The sequence below is a fragment of the Heteronotia binoei genome, chromosome 1, assembly GCF_032191835.1.
Source record: "Heteronotia binoei isolate CCM8104 ecotype False Entrance Well chromosome 1, APGP_CSIRO_Hbin_v1, whole genome shotgun sequence".
In the NCBI taxonomy this organism is placed as follows: domain Eukaryota; kingdom Metazoa; phylum Chordata; class Lepidosauria; order Squamata; family Gekkonidae; genus Heteronotia; species Heteronotia binoei.
The window spans coordinates 221,771,322-221,795,273 of NC_083223.1; the positions used below are offsets into that span (position 1 = coordinate 221,771,322).

General features: G+C 42.7%; 1 protein-coding gene across 2 annotated transcripts in view; it reads right to left on the reverse strand.

Moving 5' to 3' along the window:
* The window catches only part of KLC4 (kinesin light chain 4), a 75,048-nt gene extending 54,424 nt beyond the window's left edge, over window positions 1-20,624 (reverse strand). Inside the window, exon 1 of one of the 2 annotated variants that reach the window (XM_060247985.1) lies at window positions 20,414-20,624. The gene's annotated coding sequence lies outside the window, so the exon portion shown is untranslated. Of the gene's footprint in view, window positions 1-20,314 lie in introns of both variants that reach the window. The other variant, XM_060247979.1, reaches the window with a different exon arrangement.
* Window positions 20,625-23,952: the final 3,328 nt, after the last annotated feature.

Genomic DNA, 23,952 nt, shown 5'->3' on the forward strand with positions numbered 1-23,952 from the left:
TAATAGAGGGGTCTGCCCCCCCCCCCATGGCTAGGGCCTGGTTGCCATGCAAAATGTAGAAATACAAGATGAAAGCTGCTTCTGGGGGATAGTGGTAAACTATCTCAAGGAAGATGATAGGAGAATCAGCTAGATTTAGCAACCACTGCTGAGGGTAACTGTAGGAAAGGGGCCAACCATGTTTGCTTGTGGCCACTGCCAACATGCAGCAAAGACAGAATGGCATTAAGAGCACTATTCAAATGTGCTCCTGATCAGGCCAGCTGTTCCAGGCCTGCAGGTGGGAGAGGAGCTTGGGGAGAGTTCTAATCTGGTCTCACTGGGTAATGTTGATATGGACCAACTGAAAAGGGATGAGTATGAATGTGACTTTGACCGGACGTAAAACTGAGGCCTGAAAAAGGATTTTATATTAATTCAAAATACTTTTTTGTGGGCATGGGAAAAAGGGGAGCCATCAGGCAGGGCTGGATTTAGATGAAGAGAGGCCCTAGGCTACTCCACTTGTGAGGGCCCTCCCAATCCCCCACCCTCACAACTAGAAGAAAATGGAAGTGATATAAACAAAATTGAGTGAAGTCAAGGATGATGACGGGTATTTAAAATTCTGCAATTCACAATTTCTCCTCTAAAGGACATAAGATGTTATTGTTAAATACCATAGTGATTAAATGTTAAAATTAACACTGAAAAACTTTTGCAATAACTGAACTTTGTAAACCTTTTGTGGAATAAGCATTACTTTTTAGAAAAATGAAGTTGCAATGTTATTCTTAAAAAAATAAAACCTTCAGTTTACAAATTATATTGCCTGGGAAGTTTAAATAATATGATTATGATTACCTGAGAGTGTGGCACTTTTAGAATCTATGCACCTGAGCATAAGACGCACCTAGTTTTTAGAGCTGTTTGTGTGAATTTAGAGGCATTTGTGTGAATTTTTTGCAGTATTCGCTCCTTAAGACGCACACACTTTTCCCTCCACATTTTTTTGGGGAAAAAGTGAGTCTTATGGTGCAAAAAATACGGTACTTTATGTCATTAAACAGTCAATTTAAAAATACATATTAAGAAGTAAACTACAACCATCAAATACAGTAAGAAATAAAAAAAAATGTTTTTTTCTAGCCTTCCTCATAGCAAAATCATCCAAAACTTCAACAAAAATTTGTTTGTCTAAGTTTGTCACTTTCAATGTACAGAATGCTCAGTGCAGACAACCTCTCCTGAGACATCGTGGCCCTTAATTAATTTTTAATTATTTTAAGTCTTGAAAAACTCCTCTCTCCTGAGCAGTTAATGACCATAAAGCTAAGAAATAGCAGCAAGATTGCTTCCACATTAGGAAAGGCCATCTGAATTTTTTGCATGGAGCACCAGCTCACCATCACCAACGCTATCTTCCAGCAGAAGAACAGTCTGAAGACAACCTGGATGCACCCACGGTCCAAGCATTGGCACCTTATCGACTACATTCTGGTGCGCCAGAGAGACCTTCGAGATGTCTTACACACCCGAGTAATGCCCAGCGCAGAATGTCATACGGATCATCGTCTTGTACGCTGCAATCTCCGTCTTCACTTTAAACCCACACCCAGGAGAGGAGGTATCCCTCGGAGGAAATTTCAGGTTGGCAGCCTTCAGTCAGCCGAAGTTAAAGCTGCCTTCCAGGCAAAACTCCAGTCAAGAATTGAGGACCCCAGTTGCCCCACAGACCCTTCTTCAGAAGCACTCTGGGAACACCTAAAAACTACCGTCCTGCAGATTTCTGAAGAAGTCCTCGGGTTCTCCACAAGGAAGAACAAGGACTGGTTTGATGAGAACAATCAAGAGATCCAAGAATTACTGGCAAAAAAGAGATCTGCCTACCAAGCACATCTTGCTCAGCCCTCCTGTCCTGGGAAAAAAGCAACCTTTCGCGCTGCATGTAGCAACCTCCAGCGCAAGCTTCGAGACATTCAGAACGAGTGGTGGACCAAGCTTGCAGAGAGAACCCAGCTGTGTGCAGACACTGGTGATTTAAGAGGGTTCTACGAAGCCCTGAAGGCAGTATATGGTCCATCATATCAGGCTCAGAGTCCCTTGCATAGTGCAGACGGCCAAGTGCTCCTCACAGACAAGGCATCCATACTGAACCGGTGGTCGGAGTATTTTCAGGTTCTCTTCAGTGCCAACCGCGTAGTTCAAGATTCAGCAATCCACCTCACCCCACTTCAACCGGTGAAAACAGAGTTGGATGAGATCCCCACCCTAGAAGAGACTGTTAAAGCTATCAAGCAACTGAAAAGTGGCAAGGCAGCGGGAGTTGATGGAATTCCACCAGAGATCTGGAAGCATGGGGGCACAGTACTACATAGCTCACTTCACAAAGTACTTGTCACCTGCTGGGAACAAGGCAAATTACCACAGGACTTTCGCGATGCAATCATCATCACCCTATACAAGAACAAAGGGGAAAAGTCAGACTGCTCCAACTACCGGGGGATAACCCTGCTCTCCATCGCAGGCAAAATCCTTGCCAGAATACTCCTGAACAGACTGGTGCCCGCCATTGCAGAAGAACTCCTCCCAGAGAGCCAGTGCGGCTTCAGAGCTAACAGGAGCACCACCGACATGGTATTTGTTCTCAGGCAGCTCCAAGAGAAATGCAGGGAACAGAACAAGGCTCTGTATGTGACTTTTGTCGACCTTACCAAAGCTTTCGATACCATTAGCAGGAAAGGCCTGTGGCAAATCTTGGAACGTTTAGGATGTCCCCCAAGGTTCCTCAGCATGGTCATCCAGCTACACGAAGACCAGCGAGGCCAAGTCAGACACTGCAACGACCTCTCGGAGCCCTTCCCAATAGGCACAGGTGTAAAGCAAGGCTGCGTTCTCGCGCCAACTCTCTTTACGATCTTCTTTAGCATGATGCTTCAAAGAGCCGCAGTAGATCTAGATGATGACGATGGTGTCTACATCCGCTATCGCACCGATGGCAGCCTGTTCAACCTGAGGCGACTAAAGGCACACTCCAAGACAATGGAAAAACTCATCCGAGAGCTACTGTTTGCTGATGATGCTGCACTCGTCTCCCACTCGGTATCAGCTCTGCAGCATATGACGCCCTGCTTTGCAGAGGCTGCCAAGCTATTCGGCCTAGAAGTTAGTCTGAAGAAGACAGAAGTTCTCCACCAGCCTGCACCCCAGGAAGATTATCACCCTCCCTGCATCACTGTGGGTGAATCAGTTCTGAAGACAGTCCAGCAGTTCAGCTACCTGGGGTGCATCATCTCCTCAGATGCCAAGATCGACAAGGAGATTGACAACAGGCTGGCAAAGGCAAACCGTGCATTTGGCCGACTGCACAAAAGAGTGTGGAGCAACAAGCATCTGAAAAAAGGCACAAAGATCAATGTTTACAAAGCGGTTGTGATGACAACCCTCATCTACGGCTCCGAATCATGGGTTTTATACCGTCATCACCTGCGACTCCTTGAGCGCTTTCATCAGTGCTGCCTTCGCACCATCCTCAATATCCACTGGAGTGACTTTGTGACCAACACTGAAGTCCTCAAGAGGGCGGAGGTTACCAGTATCGAGGCACTGCTGTTGAAGACGCAGCTGCACTGGGCAGGGCATATTTCTAGGATGGAAAACCACCGCCTTCCCAAGATTGCCCTGTATGGCGAACTCTCCACCGGCCATCGAAATAGAGGGGCACCAAAGAAGAGGTACAAGGACTCCTTGAAGAAATCCCTTAGCACCTGTCACATCAACCATCACCAGTGGTCTGACCTAGCCTCAGATCGCAAAGCATGGAGGCACACCATCCACCAGGCTGTCTCTTCCTTTGAGAACGCATGCATAGCTGGTCTTGAGGACAAAAGGAGATTGAGGAAGAATCGCACTGCTACAGAACCAACCCTAAATCAGACTTTTCCCTGCAGCCGCTGTGGCCGGACCTGCCTGTCCCACATTAGTCTTGTCAGCCACCAGCGAGCCTGCAGCAAACGTGGACTATTGCACCCTTCTTAAATCTTCGTTCGCGAAGCCAAGCCGAGAGAATTTGATAAAGGTCTGTATGAATCATAGAGTTGGAAGGGATCTCCAAGGTCATCTAGTCCAACTCCCTGCACAATGCAGGAAACTTACAAACACCTCCTCCTAAATTCACAGGATCTTCCATGCTGTCAGATGGCCATCTATCCTCTGTTTAAAAACCTCCAAGGAAGGAGAGCCCATCACCTTCCAAGGAAGCCTGTTCTACTGAGAAACTGTTCTAACGGTCAGGAAGTTCTTCCTAATATTGAGCTGGAAACTCTTTTGATTTAATTTCAACCCATTGGTTCTGGTCCTACCTTCTGGGGCCACAGAAAACAATTCCACACCACCCTCTATATGACAGCCCTTCCAGTACCTGAAGATGGTAATCATATCACCTCTCAGCTGCCTCCTCTCCAGGCTAAAATGCCCAGCTCCTTCATCCTTTCTTCATAGGACTTGGTCTCCATACTCCTCCTCTGGACCCGTTTTAGCTTGTCAATATCCTTTGTAAAATGTGGTGCCCAAAACTGAACAAATACCCCACGTGAGGGCTTACCAGAGCAGAATAAAGCAATACCATCACTTCACGTGATCTAGACACTATACTTATGTTGATACAGCCCAAAACTGCATTTGACTTTTAAGCCACCACATCACACTGTTGACTCATGTTCAGCATATCATCCACTAAGACCCCTAGATCCTTTTTCACACATACTACTGCTAAGACAAGTCTCCCCCATCCTATAACCATACATTGGATTTTTCCTACCTAAATGCACAACTATACATTTACCCCTGTTAAAATTCATTTTATTGGTTTTAGTCCAGTTTTCCAGCCTGTCAAGATCATCCTGTATCCTGTTTCTGCCTTCTACTGTATTTGCAACCCCTCCCAATTTAGTATCATCGGCAAATTTAATCAGCATTCCCTCTATTCCTTCATCCAAATCATTTATAAAGATGTTGAACAAAACAGGTCCCAGGGCAGATCCTTGAGGCACTCCACTTGTCACTCCTCTCCAAGAGGATGAGGAACCATTCACAAGCACTCTTTGGGTGCGATCTGCCAATCTGTTACAGAGACAGAAAGTGCTCTTCTGTAAGCCTATGGCTTTGTCTCACATACAGCTGAAAGTGCAAAAGTTCATCAATAAATTTCAGGTCAATATCTTTGGGGTATGCTTCCATCAACAGTTCAACACCTTGCTGAATTTCTTGCTTAGATGCTGTCAGATTAACAAGAATGGAAAACAATTGTGCAACATCACTGTACACAGTACTTCTTTTTAAATTGGCTTCAAGTGTATCTAATATAGGAATAAAGGATTTTATCCTAAACTTATCTCTTGAAGAAAGTGCATCTAAGGCATCAGGTGCACTTCTGTCATTTCTTTGCCGTTCCCTTACTCTTTGTCTCCTTGTTTTGTAGTTAACATTCGGCAAGGTAGCTTTTGCTTGTTTCTCAAGCAAAATCTTCTCTAATTTTCCTTTTAAAATCCAGAAGTGAACTGTACAAACTTGCACAAGAACTCAATAACAGTTCTGATTTCTGAAGGGCTTTGCTGACCTTGTGAAAATGACCTAGCACACAGCATAAACACAAATTCCAGTTCTTCCATTTTCTGCAAAAGATTGTTAGCTTGGAGCCTGGTCTCCCCCTTCCCATTAACGTCAGAGTACAAGTGACGGAGGGCATCAGTGATAGCACTGTAACTTTCCAAACAGCTTCTGTGGCTTTTGCGTGTACGTCCCACCTAGTGTCTGACAAATATTTAGGCACTTTAGACTGAGGTGGCAAAAATGATTTTGTGGAGGATGAAAAGAAGGTATAAATTTCATTGATAATGCTAAAACAGTTTACTGCATCAAGATAGCAATCCAAAGCTGAACAGCCTGCCAGATTTAAAAAGTGACCTGCACATGGAATAAATCTTTCGAACTGGTTTTTTTCAATGATTTTTTGCTGCATACTGTTGTACTTACCAGCCATGTTGGCGGCGTTGTCATAAGACTGCCCGCGGCATTTTCTAAAGTCAATTTTTAGCTCAGTAGTGAAATAGTTGAACACGAAATCAGCTATGCTTTCTCCTGAGTGGTCTTTTAGTTCAAGGAAAGTTAAAAATCTCTCTGTTGGCAAACCATCTTCAGGTGATACATATTTGACAATTAAAGTCAACTGATCAGTATGTGAAATGTCAAGAGTGGAATCTATTGAAAAGCTGAAATATCTAGCCTTTCTCACATCAGCCAGAATTGCATCCTTAACTTTTTTTGCCATGAGATGAATAATTTCCTCACATATAGTTTTTGACAAATAAGAGGGATTGCCTGATTCAGAATGTCCATAACGATTGATATGAGCGAGTAAAAATTGATCAAATTTTGCCACTAGTTCTAAAAAACCAAGATAATTGCCATTATTTGGAGATCCAAAGTATTCATTGTCTCCACTGAATGGTAAGCATCGTTCTACAAGAGTGCATATTACAGCAATAATTCTCTCCATGACATGCCACCAGTACTGCTGTTCTGCAAAATCTGACTTTTTACATTATCTTCCTGTGGCTCTTTAGCCTCTCCCTGTCCAGTAAGTGACTCTTGAATTAGTTCTATATTTTCAGTTTGAGCCAGCATCATGGCTGCTTCCTCATAATCAGCTTGCTGTTCCACATCCTGCTTCACTGTTTCTCTTTCAGGGAGGTTTTTGTCTGTTTGCATGCTAGTAGTTGGCTCAGGCTGGATAGCTTCACTAATGGCTCTTGTTGCTTCAATGTGGTTGATGCATGAAAGCAGTGATTGGTCTTAACTTTCTTACCATAGCATTTTCAAGTCTCTGTCTCTTGCGCTTGCTAGCACCACTTTCAAATCATTTACTCATGCTCAGATTAGAATCTAAAAATAAAAAGTAAAATTAATCTTCAACTGGATAAACACATGGATCAGAGGTCCATCAGTGGCTATTGGCACAAGGTATAGATGGTTGCTGCTGAAGGGTTACAGAATTCAGTTTCCAATGTGGCGGAACAGTCGCCCACCCTCAGCCCTGGGGGACTGAGTAGCTGGTTTGTTGCTTGTGAGCCCCTCTTCACCTTCCCACCTCCTTGGTGGGCTTCTGTCACTCTTCAGTAGCTGCCACCACTCACTGACTTCCCTATGCCTTTCTTGAGGGGCAGTGGGACCCCTCTGGCTGACTCCTGGGGTTTGGAGATGAAAACCCCTAACTTTGGTTTCTTCCTGAAGGGTTGGCACCTGCACATTTTTGGGCTTTCCCCCTCCCAGGACCCTTTTTAAGGCACTGGTAGTGATCAGAGTGGGGGAGATGCCATGATCAGAGCACCAGACTGGGGTTTTAAACAAAGAACAAAGATTTTATTGACTATTTTTATTTATTTATTTATTTGATTTATATCCCACTCTCCCCATTGAAGCAGGCTCAGGGCGGCTCATAACATAAAATCCCCAAAACAATTAAATTAATAAGTATTAAAATTACACATTCAGTAATAATATAGATATGATATTTATTTTTACAAGTAACAGGATTTTAAACACAATAAGGCACTTTTTGCAGCACGTACCACTACTGACCTGACCCTTGAGCTGGAGAAGGCTGTGCAGCTTGATGTTGTTGACTCTGGGCTGCTGGCTCTGGAGAACTGGAGTCTGTACTCTGAATAGTGGCACCAGGGACCTAGAAGGGGCAGGGCTTGTCAGTCCAACCTCTGCACAGTCTCATCAGGGCTGGCCTTAAGGTAATTGGAGCAATTTGCCCAAATTGGGCCCCGTGGGCTGCTCCTAATGGGGCCCCTGCACCAGGGCAATCTAGATGGATTTTATTTATATCTCTAAGATTCTGCAGACTTTGACTGTGAACTGGGGCTCCACAAAAATTTTTCCATTTGGGCCCCAGAGTTTCGAATTGAGCCCCACTAGCTGGCCCCGAGTCTCATAGTTGCTGGGCCTGTTGCCCTGCCCTTGCATGAAGTCTTGGGTTTGAAATTTTGGGAGAGGGGAGACTAGGGGGGGCAGGGCTGTGGAGACCCCCTAGATTTAGAGGCCCTAGGCATCAGCCTACTTAACTATACATAACTCCGGCACTGCTTCTTTTGAAACAACCTAAGGAGCCTCATGATTGAACTTGGGCAAAACCTTACAGCCTGAGTAGGTGCAACTAGCCACGCACTTGCTATTGCCAAATGTGACAGTGCAGCTAAGGACAGGGTGACCTCCTTCCTTTTCAACTGCTTTCAGCCATCTAGTGGCCTCTACTTCGTCTCACAAGCTATCATATGTTGTACCTGTGATGGCATATAAATTGCATATACAATGATGCGATTATATTATATAATGAAAGGCACCAAATTGGCTGAGTTCTGGATAGAATAGCTGGAGTAACATCTTCGGTTCACAACACTCTTATTATAATATCTAGAAATTGCACATCATTTTTCAAAAGTGTTGGGGTCTTCCCTTCACTCCCGTAGTGATCCATAACACTGTTTGACAAACACTGTGCCTCCATACTGACAGCCTTCAAGAGAGGCTGGGCAGCCTTTAGGTAGCTCATATATACAACATGCCTGTTTTTAAAATCACAGAGGAAGTGATTCCCACCATGCTTGACTCATATAGCTACATACAGATAAACACTCCCTGCAGATTAGCCAGATTGGAGCAGCAGATGGATTGTTAGAGATGATCAGCCTTTGTTTTGCCAGGAAGCTTCTTGGGTGGCCTTGATCAAACCATTCTATCCACCTAACAAATCCCCACAAAGCTGCCACAAGGATAAAATGTGATACCCCCACATATACTGTCCTGTTTCTTGGGAGAAAGGTATCAACGTCATTTTGTTTGCTAAACAGAAAATGGGGAGGGGGGGAGAGTAAGAAGTAAAATTAGAGGGCTACTGGGTTTTCAGGCAGCATATTCTCCACTCCATTACCATTGTTGTTCCCTGGGCCACCCAGTGTTCCCTCTAAGCTGAGTTAGTGCAAGCTACCTCATAGTTTTTTAGACTCAGACTCACACATTTTTGTCTTAGCTCAGGAAAAATGGCCCAGAGCAAACTAATTTATGAAGCAGCTCACAACTTTAATGCCAGTGACTCACAAAGCAGTGTTTTTGCTCAAAAGACTCCACAGCTTAGAAGGCGTATTGGGGCCACCAGAACTCCCACTCCCCCACCATTGCTGACAATACTGACAGGCTCAGCACAGCTTCTCCCACCATTGCTACTGCTGGTGCCACCCCAGCTCCCAACCACCCCCTACCACTGTTGAAACCCTCCCAGCCTCCACTGCTGCTGCAGTTCCTCCACCACAATGCCATGGCTGTAGCCCCTAGGCACCCCATCACTGCAGACATCTAGAGAAGGTTATGTGCATTGTCTGTGCACTTTCAGATAACATTGAGGGGGGGGGGATTTAACCCACCAAGGTATGTTATTATTTCAGATTTTTCTACAAACCCGGGCAGTCCTCCAAATATGCAGAAAAACCTGTCCGGTATCAGTAGTGCCCCGATCTGCTGATTTAGATATCTGCCAATAGGGGCCAGACTTCATTATTAGATATATAGATAATTGTTCTCAGCAAGGCTTTTTGGGTAGAAAAAGCCCAGCAGGAATTCATTTGCATATCAGCGCACACCCCTGACATCACCATTGTTTCACACATGGCTTTTTGTAGGAAAAGACCAGCATGAACTCATTTGCATATTAGGCCACACCTCTTATGCCAAGTCAGCCGAAACTACATTCCTGGACATTCCTGCTCAAAAAAAGCCCTGGCACAGCAAAGGGCCGCCTGCAGCAGTTATTTGGTGTAAAGGGAAAAAATCTGCCTTTTTAAAAGAGGGGAAATATTTTGTTTAACCTTAAAACTACACATTTTCTAGGGTTGCCAAGTCCCATTTTTAAAATATCTGGGGACTTTGGGGGTGCAGCCAGGAGACTTTGGGAGTGGAGCCAGGAGACACTGGGGTGGAGCTAAAGGGAGGGGGGGAAAGGGCGCCGGGGAGCGTCGCTGTGCTGCCGTGGCTGCTCCTCCAAGATGGGCTCAGGCTGGGCCCATCTCGGAGGAGCAGCTGCCGGGGGGGGGGGGAGAGGCGTCGCGGCGGCGTTGCGCGCTCCGCCTCTGCATTGGAATGGGGGGGTGCAGGCGGGCCAGGAGCGTGGCGAGCCGCGAGTCCGGGTCCTAGAGGGGCCCGGATTTGCGGCTCGCCATGCTCCTGGCCTGCCTCCACCCTCCCCTTCTCTGGTTTGGCTGCTCCTCCGAGATGGGCTCAGGCTGGGCCCATCTCGGAGGAGCAGCTGCCGGGGGGGGGGGGAGAGGCGTCGCGTCGTCGTCGCGTGCTCCGCCTCTGCATTGGAATGGGGGGGGTGGAGGCGGGCCAGGAGCGTGGCGAGCCACGAGTACGGGTCCTAGAGGGGCCCGGATTCGCGGCTTGCCATGCTCCTGGCCCACCTCCACCCTCCCCTTCTCTGCTTTGGCTGCTCCTCCGAGATGGGCTCAGCCTGGGCCCATCTCGGAGGAGCAGCTGCGGGGAGGGAGGGGGCGGCAGCAGCGCGGCAGCGTCGCCCACTCTGGGATGGGGTGCCCGCCGTTTTCCCCCCTCCCCCCGCTTCTGTTTTTTGGGGGAGCGGGGGAAGAGGGTGGAAAACCTGGCATCCCCCGCCAGAGCGGGAGGGTTGGGAAGGCTAACATTTTCAGATACTGTAGTTTTAAGAACGCATGAGATGTGTCCCATAATACCACAATTATAAACAACCTGGAAAGTCCAGTAACAGTGTAACGATTGTTTGGAAGCTGTAGAATGCAAATACCTGTAAGCTACATTCCACCACATTGCTGTGAACTTCTTCCCTGTTTATCACTCCCATTTTTTTCCTGTTTACACTAAAAAGCAAGGATCATATGTCTGTGGCTCTCTCTTGACAAGGTACTTTGTCTTCTTTAATCCTGATGCTAAAATACTATGAATGAACCCCACCCGTCCAGTAGGAACCTTAATTATAGCACTAATTTCTAAGTGTACCTCATCAGGGCTTTTTTTTTAGCAGGTACGCAATTCCGGCTGGCTCAGCATCAGGGGGTATGGCCTAATATGCAAATGAATTCCTGCTGGGCTTTTTCTAGAAAAAAAGCCCTGTACCTCACTACTCTGTTTCACCAATGGTCAGTTCTAGTTTTATCTTCTCAATCACCTCAGCACAGAAATGTACTAAAGTTTCAAACCAACACTGAAATCTATGTTCAGAGTAAATTATTCCACCAATTTCTTCAATCTGTCAGTTTTGTGCAATACTGAATTCTTGAAAAAATATTCTAGCTACTTTATAAAAAAGCATTTTTATACTGTAAAATTTACATTTCAGAACAAGTGATATTTTTCCATTTCAGAGAGCAAGTAATAGTTTTCACTCTGTTGGAATTAATTAGAAATTACTGTTCTCTAGCTTTCCCTATAGTTGCATGTGGAATTTCAGGGGGGGGGGGCAATATCCTCTGTTCCTCTAGCTTTTGTTGTTCAATTAATCACAGGAATTCTCACATTTAAGAGAAAGCAATTTTGCCTAAAGAAAGCTGACAAGAATGAGATAAGGCAGGCATTTTATGTTTAGTTGGGCAAGGCTGAAGAAAGGAAATACAAACATCACATTTCCCCCCTTAACCAAAATGAGCAGTCTCTAGTCTATGTGAAGGTAGCGAACCTAATTAAGTCTCCCCCCACCCTCCCGCCCAATCACTATGCAATTTTATATGATATTTTGGTGCCTCTAGACTTCTCTTTGTCTATTAAAACAATTTTATTGGTAACATATGGTAATAAATCTATATCTTACATCTTTAAAAACTTATTTTATCTACCCCATATATTACTTTCTACCCACCCCTCCCCCTGTTACTTGACCCCCACCAGTGTTATTTACTTAAGAAGCAAATATTTAAAGGTACCCTTAACTATTAAAACAAAAATTTATATTCTTTTTAAAACTTAATCATTATCAAAAATTGTCCAATGTCCTTTTATTTTCCACTCTTTTTCTACATATCTTCTAAACTTTTTCCACTCTGTCTTAAAAACTTCCAAATCATAGTCTCTTAATATTCTTGTTAATTTGTCAATTTCACACCATGTCATAACTTTTATAATCCAATCCCATTTCTCTGGTATTTTTTCTTGCTTCCACAACTGCGCATACAATGTCCTAGCAGCTGAGAGCAAGTACAGATTAAAGTTCTATCTTCTTTTGGAAATTTTTCCATTTGTAATCCCAACAAAAAAGTCACTGCAGCTTTATTAAACATATCCCAAGATCTTAGAAATCTCTTGCTGAATCATCTGCCAAAACATTTTAGCTCTTTCACAAGTCCACCACATATGGTAGAAAGAACCTTCATGCTTTTTACATTTCCAACATCTGTCTGGCATCTTGTTATTCATCTTTGCCAATTTTTTAGGAGTCATATACCATCTATACATCATCTTAAAACAGTTTTCTTTAATACTTTGACATGTTGAAAGTTTCATAGAGTTCTTCCACAAATATTCCCAAGTTTCCATCTGTATTTCTTTATTTACATTAATTGCCCATTTAATCATTTGAGATTTCACTACTTCATCCTCTGTAGACCATTGTAGAAGTAATTTATATACTTTTGAAATTAATGTATCATTGTCTCCAAGCAGAACTTTTTCCATTTCTGTTTGCTCTTTCTTTATTTCTTCAGTTTTAATATCATTCTCCACCAAGCTCTTTATTTGTTGCATTTGAAACCAATCATATTTATGATTCAACTCTTCAGCAGTTTTCAGTTCTATTTTGCCACTTTGTATTTTTAATAATTGATTATATGACAACCACTTTTTTTCGGCTATCTCAGCCGTTATTTTTATTACTTCAGCTGGCACTATCCATAACGGTCTTCTCTCATCTCCATATTTCTTGTATTTCATCCATGTATTTAACAAATTATTTCTTATATAATGGTGAGAGAAAAAACCGTCCGTCTTCTTTTTTCCATAATACAAATATGCCTGCCAGCCAAATTTATTTCCGTGACCTTCCAGCACTAAAAGTTTTTTATTTAACAACGTTATCCATTCTTTCATCCACACTAAACAAACTGCTTCCTGATATAATTTTAAATTCGGTAGTTGAAACCCACCTCTCTCTTTTGCATCTGTCAAAATTTTCATTTTAATCCTTGGTTTCTTCTCAGCCCACACAAATTCTGAGATTTTCCTTCGCCATTTATCAAATTGTTTGCCATCCTTCACAATAGGAATAGTTTGAAACAAATACATCATTCTTGGTAAGATATTCATTTTAATTGCAGCTATTCTACCCAACAATGACAAATTAAGCTTGTTCCATTTTAGCATGTCTTCATCCATTTAATGCCATAACTTCTCATAATTATTTTTAAACAGATCCAATATTCTTCATTGTTATCTCCACCCCTAGGTATTTTACCTTGGAAGTGACTTCACAGCCCGTTAGTCTCTGTAATTCTTGTTGCTTGTTCATCCGCATATTTTTACACAGAATTTTTTGATTTTTCTCTATTAATACAAAGTCCCGCCAACTCCCCATACTCTTGTATTTTAGCTAGCAGCAAAGGTGTAACTTGTATGGGGTTTTCATTTATAAACATTATGTCATCAGCAAAAGCTCTATATTTGTATTAATAGACTTCTCTTTGTGTCTCTTGCTCCTTTTCTTTTCTTCTGGTTCTCTTCTCTATTGCATACCTACTTCTTATTCAGTCTCTTTTATACTTCCCATAGTAACTACCCAAACCTTCTTAGGGAGACCTGCCTAAACTCTGGAAACATGAATTTACAGCAGTCTGCTTTGTGCTGATTGAGTGGCTTAAAGGGAAAACCAAGACTGCTCCGATAATGAAGCCATATATTGAAGCTGCCACAATGTATTTCCAAATTTCCAGTAGCTGGGACAATGTTGTTTCTAACAGTCATTATATATTTCTGAATTTCTATCAGCTGATGTGTGGGTTTTTTGGTATTAAAATTTGAGGCTCACTTTACATGTATAGACAAAAATCACATCCAGTGTGAAGGCAGGACATGTTACCCCCCCCCCCCCCCCCGCACCAGACACAGAGAGTAGAGGCTGATTGGAAGGAGGCAGATCCAGAGCTGCAAGTCAGACAGAGACACAGCAGGCAAGCGCCACCACTGGTGGGTACTTTAGGATGCAATTCTAAGAACATTTCCCTAGCAGTAAAATCCATTTAATACAAATGTTTATTTCTGAGTAGATCGGTTTAGGCGGCATAGAGATTAAACTCTATGAGCCAGTGATTCCCCCAGCCTAATCTACCTCTCAGGGTTGCTGTGAGGATAAAATGGAGGGGAGAATTACATATGCTACCAGATAGATCCAAGAGAGCAGCCATGTTGGTCTGAAGCAGCTGAACAAAGCAGGAGTCAATTTGCACCTTTATGCTACCACTAGCTTTCTGAAGAAAAGGCAGAATAAAGATGTAATAAATAAGCTGTTAACAAACATGCCATGTTTGTATAGTGCAATATGTAACTTAATGGGAAATCTTAATGGCAGCAAATTAAAACTAATTATCAGATTTATTCTTATTTTTTTCTAGTGTAAACAGAAATCACAATGATGCCAGCATTGAGTATTAATATTTAAATAAACAGGTGAGATCAGTAACGTAAGTACCAATAAGAAACAAATACCTGGAATTTTATATTAATGCTTTTTCTAAGAATTCACAACATTTAATTTGTCTTTTTACTGCAGTGACTTCTCCGTTAATTTCCATGATGATTCCTTTTTCTGGGATGCTAGAAGGAAGTTATCAGAGCCCCATGAAGAGCCCCGTGCCACAGAGTGGTAAAGCTGCAGTACTGCTCGTCAAACTCTCCGCTCATGACCTGAGTTCGATCCCAGCAGAAGCTGGGTTCAGATAGCCAGCTCCAGGTTGACTCAGCCTTCCATGGTCAGTAAAATGAGTACCCAGCTTGCTGGGGGGAAGTGTAGATGACTGGGGAAGGCAATGGCAAACCACCCCATTAAAAGTCTGCTGCGAAAACGTCGTGAGGCGACATCACCCCAAAGTCGGAAACGACTGGTGCTTGCACAGGGGGACTACCTTTAGCTTTTACTTTTTAGAAGGAAGTTAAGAGTCTAGGCTAGAGCATGCCTGTAGTTGTAATTTGATGGGCTAGTTTGCATCACTGGGCATTTGCTTGTGTTGAATCTGATCTGCCATTTTGTCACCTAGTCCTCCAATTTATAGTGCTGTTTTTGGAGTTCTTCACAATCCACCTATCACAGCTTCTTACACAGAATAATAGGGACATTTTGCAAAAGTCCATCTATTTGAAAAACTGGCTATATCAGCTCTCAAACAATATTTTGCTAGCTAAGCAGGCAAGGAGAAAATACAGTTTTTACTGAGCAGACTGCTGTTGTCGGATATGTTTGTAAGAATGCCTCTTGTAGGCTATAGGATATTTACAGTGCAATCCTAACAACATTTTCCTGGGAGCAAACTCCACTGAACAGTCTTGAATAGGATTTGAAGCAGACCCTGTTTAAGATTGCAGTATTATGAGACAGCTTTCATTTTGTATCTATCTGCCTAAGTTGACAAAAAGCAACTACTATTTCAATACAAAAACCAATGGCTTAAGGTATTTGAAAGGCAGAATTTTCTCTGTTCTTTAGTTCACCGTTAGGTGCCAAACTACTTGCAATCTTATCTTTTTCATTACGTATATAGGGTATGTATTCAAGACAACTTAGCCATAAATAATCACAGTATATAGCCCTATTGTGATTTGTTGCTACAAAAATATTAATGCCAGGACCAATTAGTAATAATAATAATAATAATAATAATAATAATAATAAATTTTATTTATATCCCGCCCTCCCCACCTAGGCAGGCTCAGGGCGGCTGACAACAGTTCGAAAATTATACAATATAAAATATACAATATAAGGTAATTTAAAACAACATTTAAGTTATACATTGATTTAAAACAACAATCTAAAACCAGTTCCAAATGTCTGCATCATTCCATAGTTTAAACGGCGGTGATCTTCCTGATGTTATCTGTACACTTGTATTATGGCAGGGGTCACCAGATAAATTGTTGGTAATTAAACAGCCATCCTATCAACTTCTACAAACGCCTGCTTGAAAAGGATGGTCTTACAGGCCCTGCGGAATTGGTCCAAATTCCGCAGGGCCCGTACCTCCTCCGGAAGTTGATTCCAAAGGCACGGGGCTATAACAGAGAAGGCCCGTGCCCGTGTACTCTGTAATTTCGCCTCCTTTGGCCCAGGGATAGTCAGCGTGTTCTTCCCTGCCGACCTCAGTGCTCTTTGGGGCTCATATGGGGAGAGACGGTCCCTCAGGTAGGCAGGTCCTCGGCCATATAGGGCTTTAAAGGTAATAACCAGCACTTTGTATCGGACCCGGTATGTAACTGGCAGCCAGTGCAGTTCACGCAGCCCCGGCTGTATATGCTCCCATTTCGGGAGTCCCAATAACAGCCTGGCCGCTGCGTTCTGCGTTTAGCTGTTTCCAAAGAAAAAACCAGAAGTCTCTTTAAAGAAAATATTTCTAGGAAGTGACCAGCCATTTAGGGAATAAGGATTACTCTTTTTGGAACGAGACAACATATCCACACTCCTTCCAAGGAGATCTTCAGTTTGGAGATGCTCATAAGCCAAGTGTCCAATTTACCAAAAGTATTATTTATAAATGCACTCTTTATGGCTACCACATTACAATAACTTTTTATGGGGGGGGTGATATTGTATATTGAGTTTTAATCTTGTTCTTGGTCTGACAAGCTTGAAAGCTACCATCCACTAATTAGCTTACAGTGTTGCTGTAGAAAATATCTCAACTCTTCACTGTTTAAGAAATTTAACTGGGTGACATTTTATAATCACAAAACAGTATAAATGCATACAAACATCTAAACTGATGGGGAATCCATAATCAACATTACACTGGCTCTGAGCTACAGTCTCACTGGAAGAAAGTGCCATGGCTCGGTGATGGTACTTCTGCTTTCCATGCAAAAGGCCCCAGGTTCAATGCATGGCACTGCTGGTTGCAAGAGTCAGATAGCAGGTGACATGAAAGACTCCAAACCTTGGAGAGGTGCTGCTGGCCATAGCAGATAATACTGGACAATGGGCTGGTGCACTATAAGGCAATTTCATGTGTATTCAAGGACTTCTGTTATATTTTACAAGAAGGGTGTGTTCTGCATACACTAATTCTATACTGCATGCACCACATTTTGAATCTCAAAAGAGAAAAGGAAACACCTGCTCAGAGCTTGGTAAATAGGATGAGGAGGATGAAGAAGAGGATGATGATGATGATGATGAAGAGGATGATGATATTGGATTTATATCCTGCCCTTCACTCTGAATCTCCTTTACCTCCCCACCACACACAACAAACACCCTGTGAGGTAGGTGGGGCTGAGAGAGCTTTCATGGAAACTGCCCTTTCAAGGACAGTTCTGTAATAGCTATGGCTGACCCAAGGCCATTCCAGCAGCTGCAAGTGGAGGAGTGGGGAATCAAACCCGGTTCTCCCAGATAAGAGTCCATGCCCTACACCAAACTGGCTACAATACACTAAACTGGCCAAAAAACCCAAAACCACTGGATCAAAGCCAATATTTCTATGACAGATTTGTCCACACAGACTAGTCTCTCAAGCAGAGGTCTCTCCAGCTCTGCCCCTTGAAGTCCTTGTTTTGAAAAGGTGGAGATTTCAGGGATTGTATGAGAATTTGGGACCTGCTGCATTCTAAGCATGTGCTATTCACAGGGAGCAATCATAGAGTTGGAAGGGATCTCCAGGGTCATCTAGGCCAACCCCCTGCACAATGCAGGAACTTCATAATACCTCCCCCCCACATATATCCCCAGTGACTCCCTCCCCTTGCCAAATCACACAAGCAGTTGACCTGACATAGCCACCCCTCCCCTCTGAATCTAATGAGCACAATCAAATGCACACATCTGGCTCCCATGCCCCACACGTCTCTACCTTGTGCTAAATCAACTCCCACATGGATTAAATAGCCACTGGGAAATTCTGATGGCTACCTTGAAGAAACATTGCCATGGCAGGTTTCTGGGCATCTGATTGCCTGGGTGCACCATGGAAACGCTGAGCAAGATGTGTAAAAAAAAAAAAAACCCTTAACGTTTTAACAGTACCAGGTTTAAAATGAAAGAAGTCATTTATCTTTACTTTCCTCCAAAGCAAGCTTTTGAATATTCCTGAATAATCCAAGCTCAAACAAATTCAAACATTTTGCCAACAAACTCCAGTTCTCTCCCAAGTAATGATACTAACTAAAGCAGCACTTTGAAAAATACCCTCCTCCTTCTCTCCTGGTCATAATTCAGCTCAGTATAATCTTTAGGAACAGTGACATTTTAAAAAGTTTAACAATACTGGGCACTAGTGCAAAGTGTGCTGGACTAGAAGGCCTTTGGAGCAACTGAACATGGAACATGCTCAGTGTTGTTTTTTAACCTGTGAAATATTTGAATGCACCAGCTATTGAGGTGTAAACAGAATGTCAGCCTAGGAGCTGGGAAGCCCAGATTAAAATTTCCATTCTGCCACGATGGGTGACCATGGGCAAGTCATTTTATCTCAGCCTGACTCACCTCACAAGGGTTGTGATAAGAGTAAAATAAAGAAGGGAAGAAACCGTTTGGGGTCGATGTTGGGAAGAAAAGTGGGATATAAATATTGAAAAGCCCTGTATAAATACAACTGATTTATTGTTTTGACAAGCAGACCTCATAGTTTAGTGAAAAGATTAATTCAAGTGTAACAAGAGCAAAACTTTTACTTGTGTTCAGCTAGGCATATGTACACCCATTAAAATCAGTGGACATAAACACACCTAACTCTGCGCAGAATTGCAGCCCTAACTACCTAATCCCTAGAAAACAGGGAGTGATCAAGGTTACAGTCTCAAAGAATCTATTAAATTCCCTGTTCCAGAAGGCCTCGCCCTACAGTCCTACGGGTGAGACAGCATCATGGTTATAAATAGCAGGATGGTGCCACATACACAGCAGACCGTGTAGCTAAGCACATGCATGCCAACTCCTCCCCAAGTACAGCAAAGCTGCTGGCTTCATAGATCAAAACTTCCTCAGACATCAGAATGATTAACAAGATGGTATAATTCAGGTTGGGGTGGGAAAAGAAGAGCAGGGGGAAATAGTTTAACAATCCTAAAATTCTTTGTAAAGGAGGAGAAAGAGTGGAAATAATAACAGAGCTGCAGAATGTTGCATCAGAAAATTTCTACCACCTCCCATTTAAGAAAAAAATATATACCAGATTTAAAAGATTTCCTGGCATCAGAGTAGTGAATGGGGAAGGGATTAACTGGTTCGTGATTCCATAATTCTCAAAGCAAGAAAGAACAGCACCTGATCCCAAGTCAGAAATCCCAAACTAAAAATGCTGGTTCCCTAAAACACAGATCAAGGAGCAAACAATGTAACAAAAAGCCAGAGTGAATTTAAGCACACACAACCCAAATTAAGGTAGGCAGTCCTGAATCTGGAAGAAGGAAATGATGCCATTGTAGAAAAATAAGGAAAAGCAGCATTGCTCACCTCAAAAATCACCTTGGCCCTACCAAAGGAACAAGAGCATAGCCCCAGCCAACTTCAGACCCAGTCCATGAGCACAACGCTGCCCCAGCAGCTTGCAAAGAAATCCTGCCAGTCTATCAAGCTATACAACTGCTGCTAGAACAGAGATGCCAAGACTCCCGATTTTCTGCCCTTCTCTTTTGTTAGTACTAAACGCAACAGGCATTTGCTTTGCCAGTAGGGCAGAGGTAGCCATTCAGAGGCAACAATCAATCTACAGCTGAGTCAGGGATGAGCAAGCAACCATCAGCGGGATGACGGCAGAGATAAAATGGATCTGGCTCCCAGGCACACTATTTGCCATCAGTCTGAAATCGGGCTTTAACTTGTGCCGGGAGGAACACACGAAGAACAGAAAGCTGTGTCTTCTTAACCCTCGTCAGACCCCGCACATGGGGGGTGGGCAGGGGTGATTTTCAAACGGCAGCGCTTTATTTCCATCTAGTCTGATGTCCCGTTTTTGCTCCCTACACGGAAAAAAAAATTAAGCACTAATCATCACTAGACTCCGAAGGCCTATCCGTCTGCCAGCAATTCTCTCTAGTAAATATTATGCCCGCTTACCAGAATGGCATCTCTGAATCTGAGTGTTTCCTAGACGAAGAGATAACAATTTCATCCAGCAAACCCTCTACCATCCGTTTTATTGAAGGGGACTCGTACCTGCGGCTTTTTCTGCCTCCTCCGCATCACAGGATGGGGGCGCGCATGCGCTTACAGCTCATTTTTACCACCCACCCCCCAACAAAGACCACGGCGGTTTAGGCGATCCCGGACTCCGCTGCGGGCGGGGGGGACCTCACTCAGGCTCCTCCCAATGTGGCTGCAGCCCCTTTAAATCCAACATGGCGATTAATTTCAGGATACGCCCGAGCAGACGGGCAAGGGAGGAGAGCGATTAAGCTGATGGGAAAGCGAAACTCCGCCTTCACTGATCCTGGCTCGCGCTCTCTCGCTTGCTCTCTGACAGTCTACCTCGCTCCATGTAATAACACGGAAAATTCCTGTGGAGAAAAGGGAAACTGGCAATTTAAAGATGTATGTTTATTAGTAAAGGTGCGCTGTTTGTCTCAAAATAGCTTTTAGACCATTAACGTTTCGGGGCAGATAAGGTCAAGAGTTTAATTAGAGTGTCAAATAATCTGCTCCTAAAACCTACAATCTGCAAAACCGTCTGCACAGTCGCTTTTACAATTACCATTTCCGCTCTTCTGGCCAACTTCTTTCTGGAGTATACCAGATAATTTCAGATGAAAATCAGTTTGTGTTTCATAGCAGCAAAGCTTTTGACTGTGTGGATTATGAAAAGCTATAGTGGGTTTTAAAAGAAATTGGTATGCCACAGCATCTGATTGTTTTGATGAATTATATTTTGGACAAAAGGGAATATGGATGGAGAAACAGAATAATTTCCTATTGGCAAAGGTGTCTTTATCTCCCTGTCTCTTCAATCTATATGCAGAATATATCATAAAGATGGATTAGATTTAGATGAAGGTGGAGTGATAACTGGTGGAAGGGACATTAACAATTTGAGATATGCAGATGACACTGCATTATTGGCAGAAAATAATTAAGACCTAAAATGATTCCTGGTGGAGGGAATCACTTTTTAAGCAGAAAGTGCCAAAAGCAGGATTACATCTGAACATCAAGAGTAATGACTACCAGGGAATTACACAACCTGAAGGTTGATAATGAAGAAATTAAAATTGTTCAAGATTTTCTATTCCTTGGTTGCATCATCAACCAAAATAAATCAGAAGGGTATTGAGACTGGGAAGGACAGGCCACGAGGGAGCTAGAAAAGATTCTTAGGTGTAAGAAGGTGTCACTTGTGACAAAGATTAACATAATTCAGACCATAGCATTCCCCATTACTATGCAGGTTGTGAAAGTTGGATGAGGAAGAATGCTGACAGAAAGAAAGTGGATTCATTTGAAATGTGGTGCTGGTGGAGAGTTTAATGGATACCGTGGACTACCCAAAAGACAAATAAGTGGGTTCTAGATTAAATCAAGCCTGAACTCTCCCTAGAACCTAAAATGGTTAAATTGAGGCTATTGTGCTTTTTTGTACTAATGGTAGTCACATTAAGAGAAGACAAGAGTTGTTAGAAAAGACAACCATGCTAGGAAAAGTTGACAGCAGCAGGAAAGAGGAAGACCCAACATGAGATGGATGGACTCAAACAAGGAGGCCATGGCCCTCAGTTTACCAGACCTGAGCAAACCTGTTAACGATAGGATATTTTGAAGGTCATTAATTCATAGGATTGTCATAAGGCATAAGTGAATTGATGACACTTTCCTCCACCACCAAGTGTGCCTAAAATTGTTGTAGGAGCCAGTGGTTTGACATTTTTTGTAGAAGATTTAAGCAGGGCTTTTTTTTAAAAAAAAAGTCCAGCATTAACTAATTTGCATATTCGGCCACACCCTTGGCATCACCATTGTTTCACACAGAGAATTTTTTGTAGAAAAGGTCCAGCATGAACTCATTTGCATATCAGGCCACACCCCGACACCAAGCCAGGCGGAACTGCATTCCTGTATGTTCCTGCTCAAAAAAAACCCCTTGGATTTCAGTTTATTAACTAATGTAAAATATCTAAGCTGATATAATAAACTCTTAATTTAAGATGAATTATTCTGTAACATCTACATCCATTTTTTGGGGGGTAAGGTCCATGAGAGCTGGGTTTGAATCCCCACTTTGTCATGGAATCATGCCAGTCTCCAGTTATGCCAGTCATACAGTCTCAGCATAACTTACTTCACAGAATTGTTGTGATGAAGGACAATGATGTATACCATGTGTTGAGTCCCCGTTGGAAGAAAGGTGGGGCATAAATGAAATAAATATATAAATTGGGGGAAAAATCTTTTAATAAATACCCTAATGAAATATATAATGTTGGTTTTGGTTGCTCTTTTGATGCATGCTAATTTATGGAAGATATGGGAGGACTTTTGACCTGTTATGGTACCATCCTATGCACAATCACTCCAGTCTAAATATACTGGAGTGTCAACTATAAATACACTTTCTTTCCTGTAAGCCCCACTAGAAAGCATGAGACTTCTGATATTTGGTTAGCATTGCTCCCTTAGTGGTGTAATTTGGGCTGCAGTTTTATGCACATTTTTGGAGGAATAAAGTCCATTACATTCCTCTGTACTTACTGTTAAGTAAAGATGACCAGAATCAATTTGAGTGGCTGCAATTCTATACCCACTTTTCCCCCCCATTGAACTGGGTAGGACTGAGTGAACATGTACATGCTGTCACTGTTGAGAAACCAAGTGGCACATACTCCACATTAATTATTCCAGACTGAAACTTTGTGCAGGTTGTGTGTTTTAGTGTTAGCTCGTAAGAATTTCAAATTCATCTGTACCAAAAGGATTTTATTTATTTTCAATTTATAACCCGCCCTTCGCCCAACAGATTCAGGGCTGGTAACAACAATAAATAAATAGAGTTAAAATTAATTTGTATAAAACAATATAGCATTCTAAAATGAACTCAAATTCTGCAGATGGCAATATCAAATTACATCCAGTCCTCCCATACACCCCCCAGCTGGTATAAAACAGATGACAATCCCAAGGTTGTGGGTTTGACTTGGTTTTACAGGCCCTGCAGAACTACAACACTCTCGGCAGGGTCCTAATCTCCAATGGGAGCTGGTTCCACACCAGGTAGGAGCCAGGACAGAAAACAGCCTTGCCAGGGTTAGGCTAAGTGGACTTCTTTTGTTAGTCAAAGGAAGATATTTTAAGGTTAGAAACAAAATGAGCTATTTACAATTTAATTTGGAATAGGTTCAGGGTGGGGCAGAGAGGCACAATAAAACATTCCAGTTGCTACACCTAGCAACGCTAAATCCATTTTTGCTTTTGGAGACGACAATATCTATGCCACCAACCAAAAGCCCAATCAAAGGAAACCCCCAGTAAATAGTACATTACAGTCTTCACTAATACTTTACCATGCAATAATATATAATAATATCAAACAAACACTTCTCATACAATATCAAAATACACAGTAAGCAACAAACTTTCAATTAGAAATAACACACAACAAAAATATACTCCCAAGTCCATACTTCCATAAGTCAAAACTGCTCTCCAAAATTCTGTTACAAATTCTTCAGTTAGCTACATGGAAAAGTCTCTGATGATGCTACTCATGG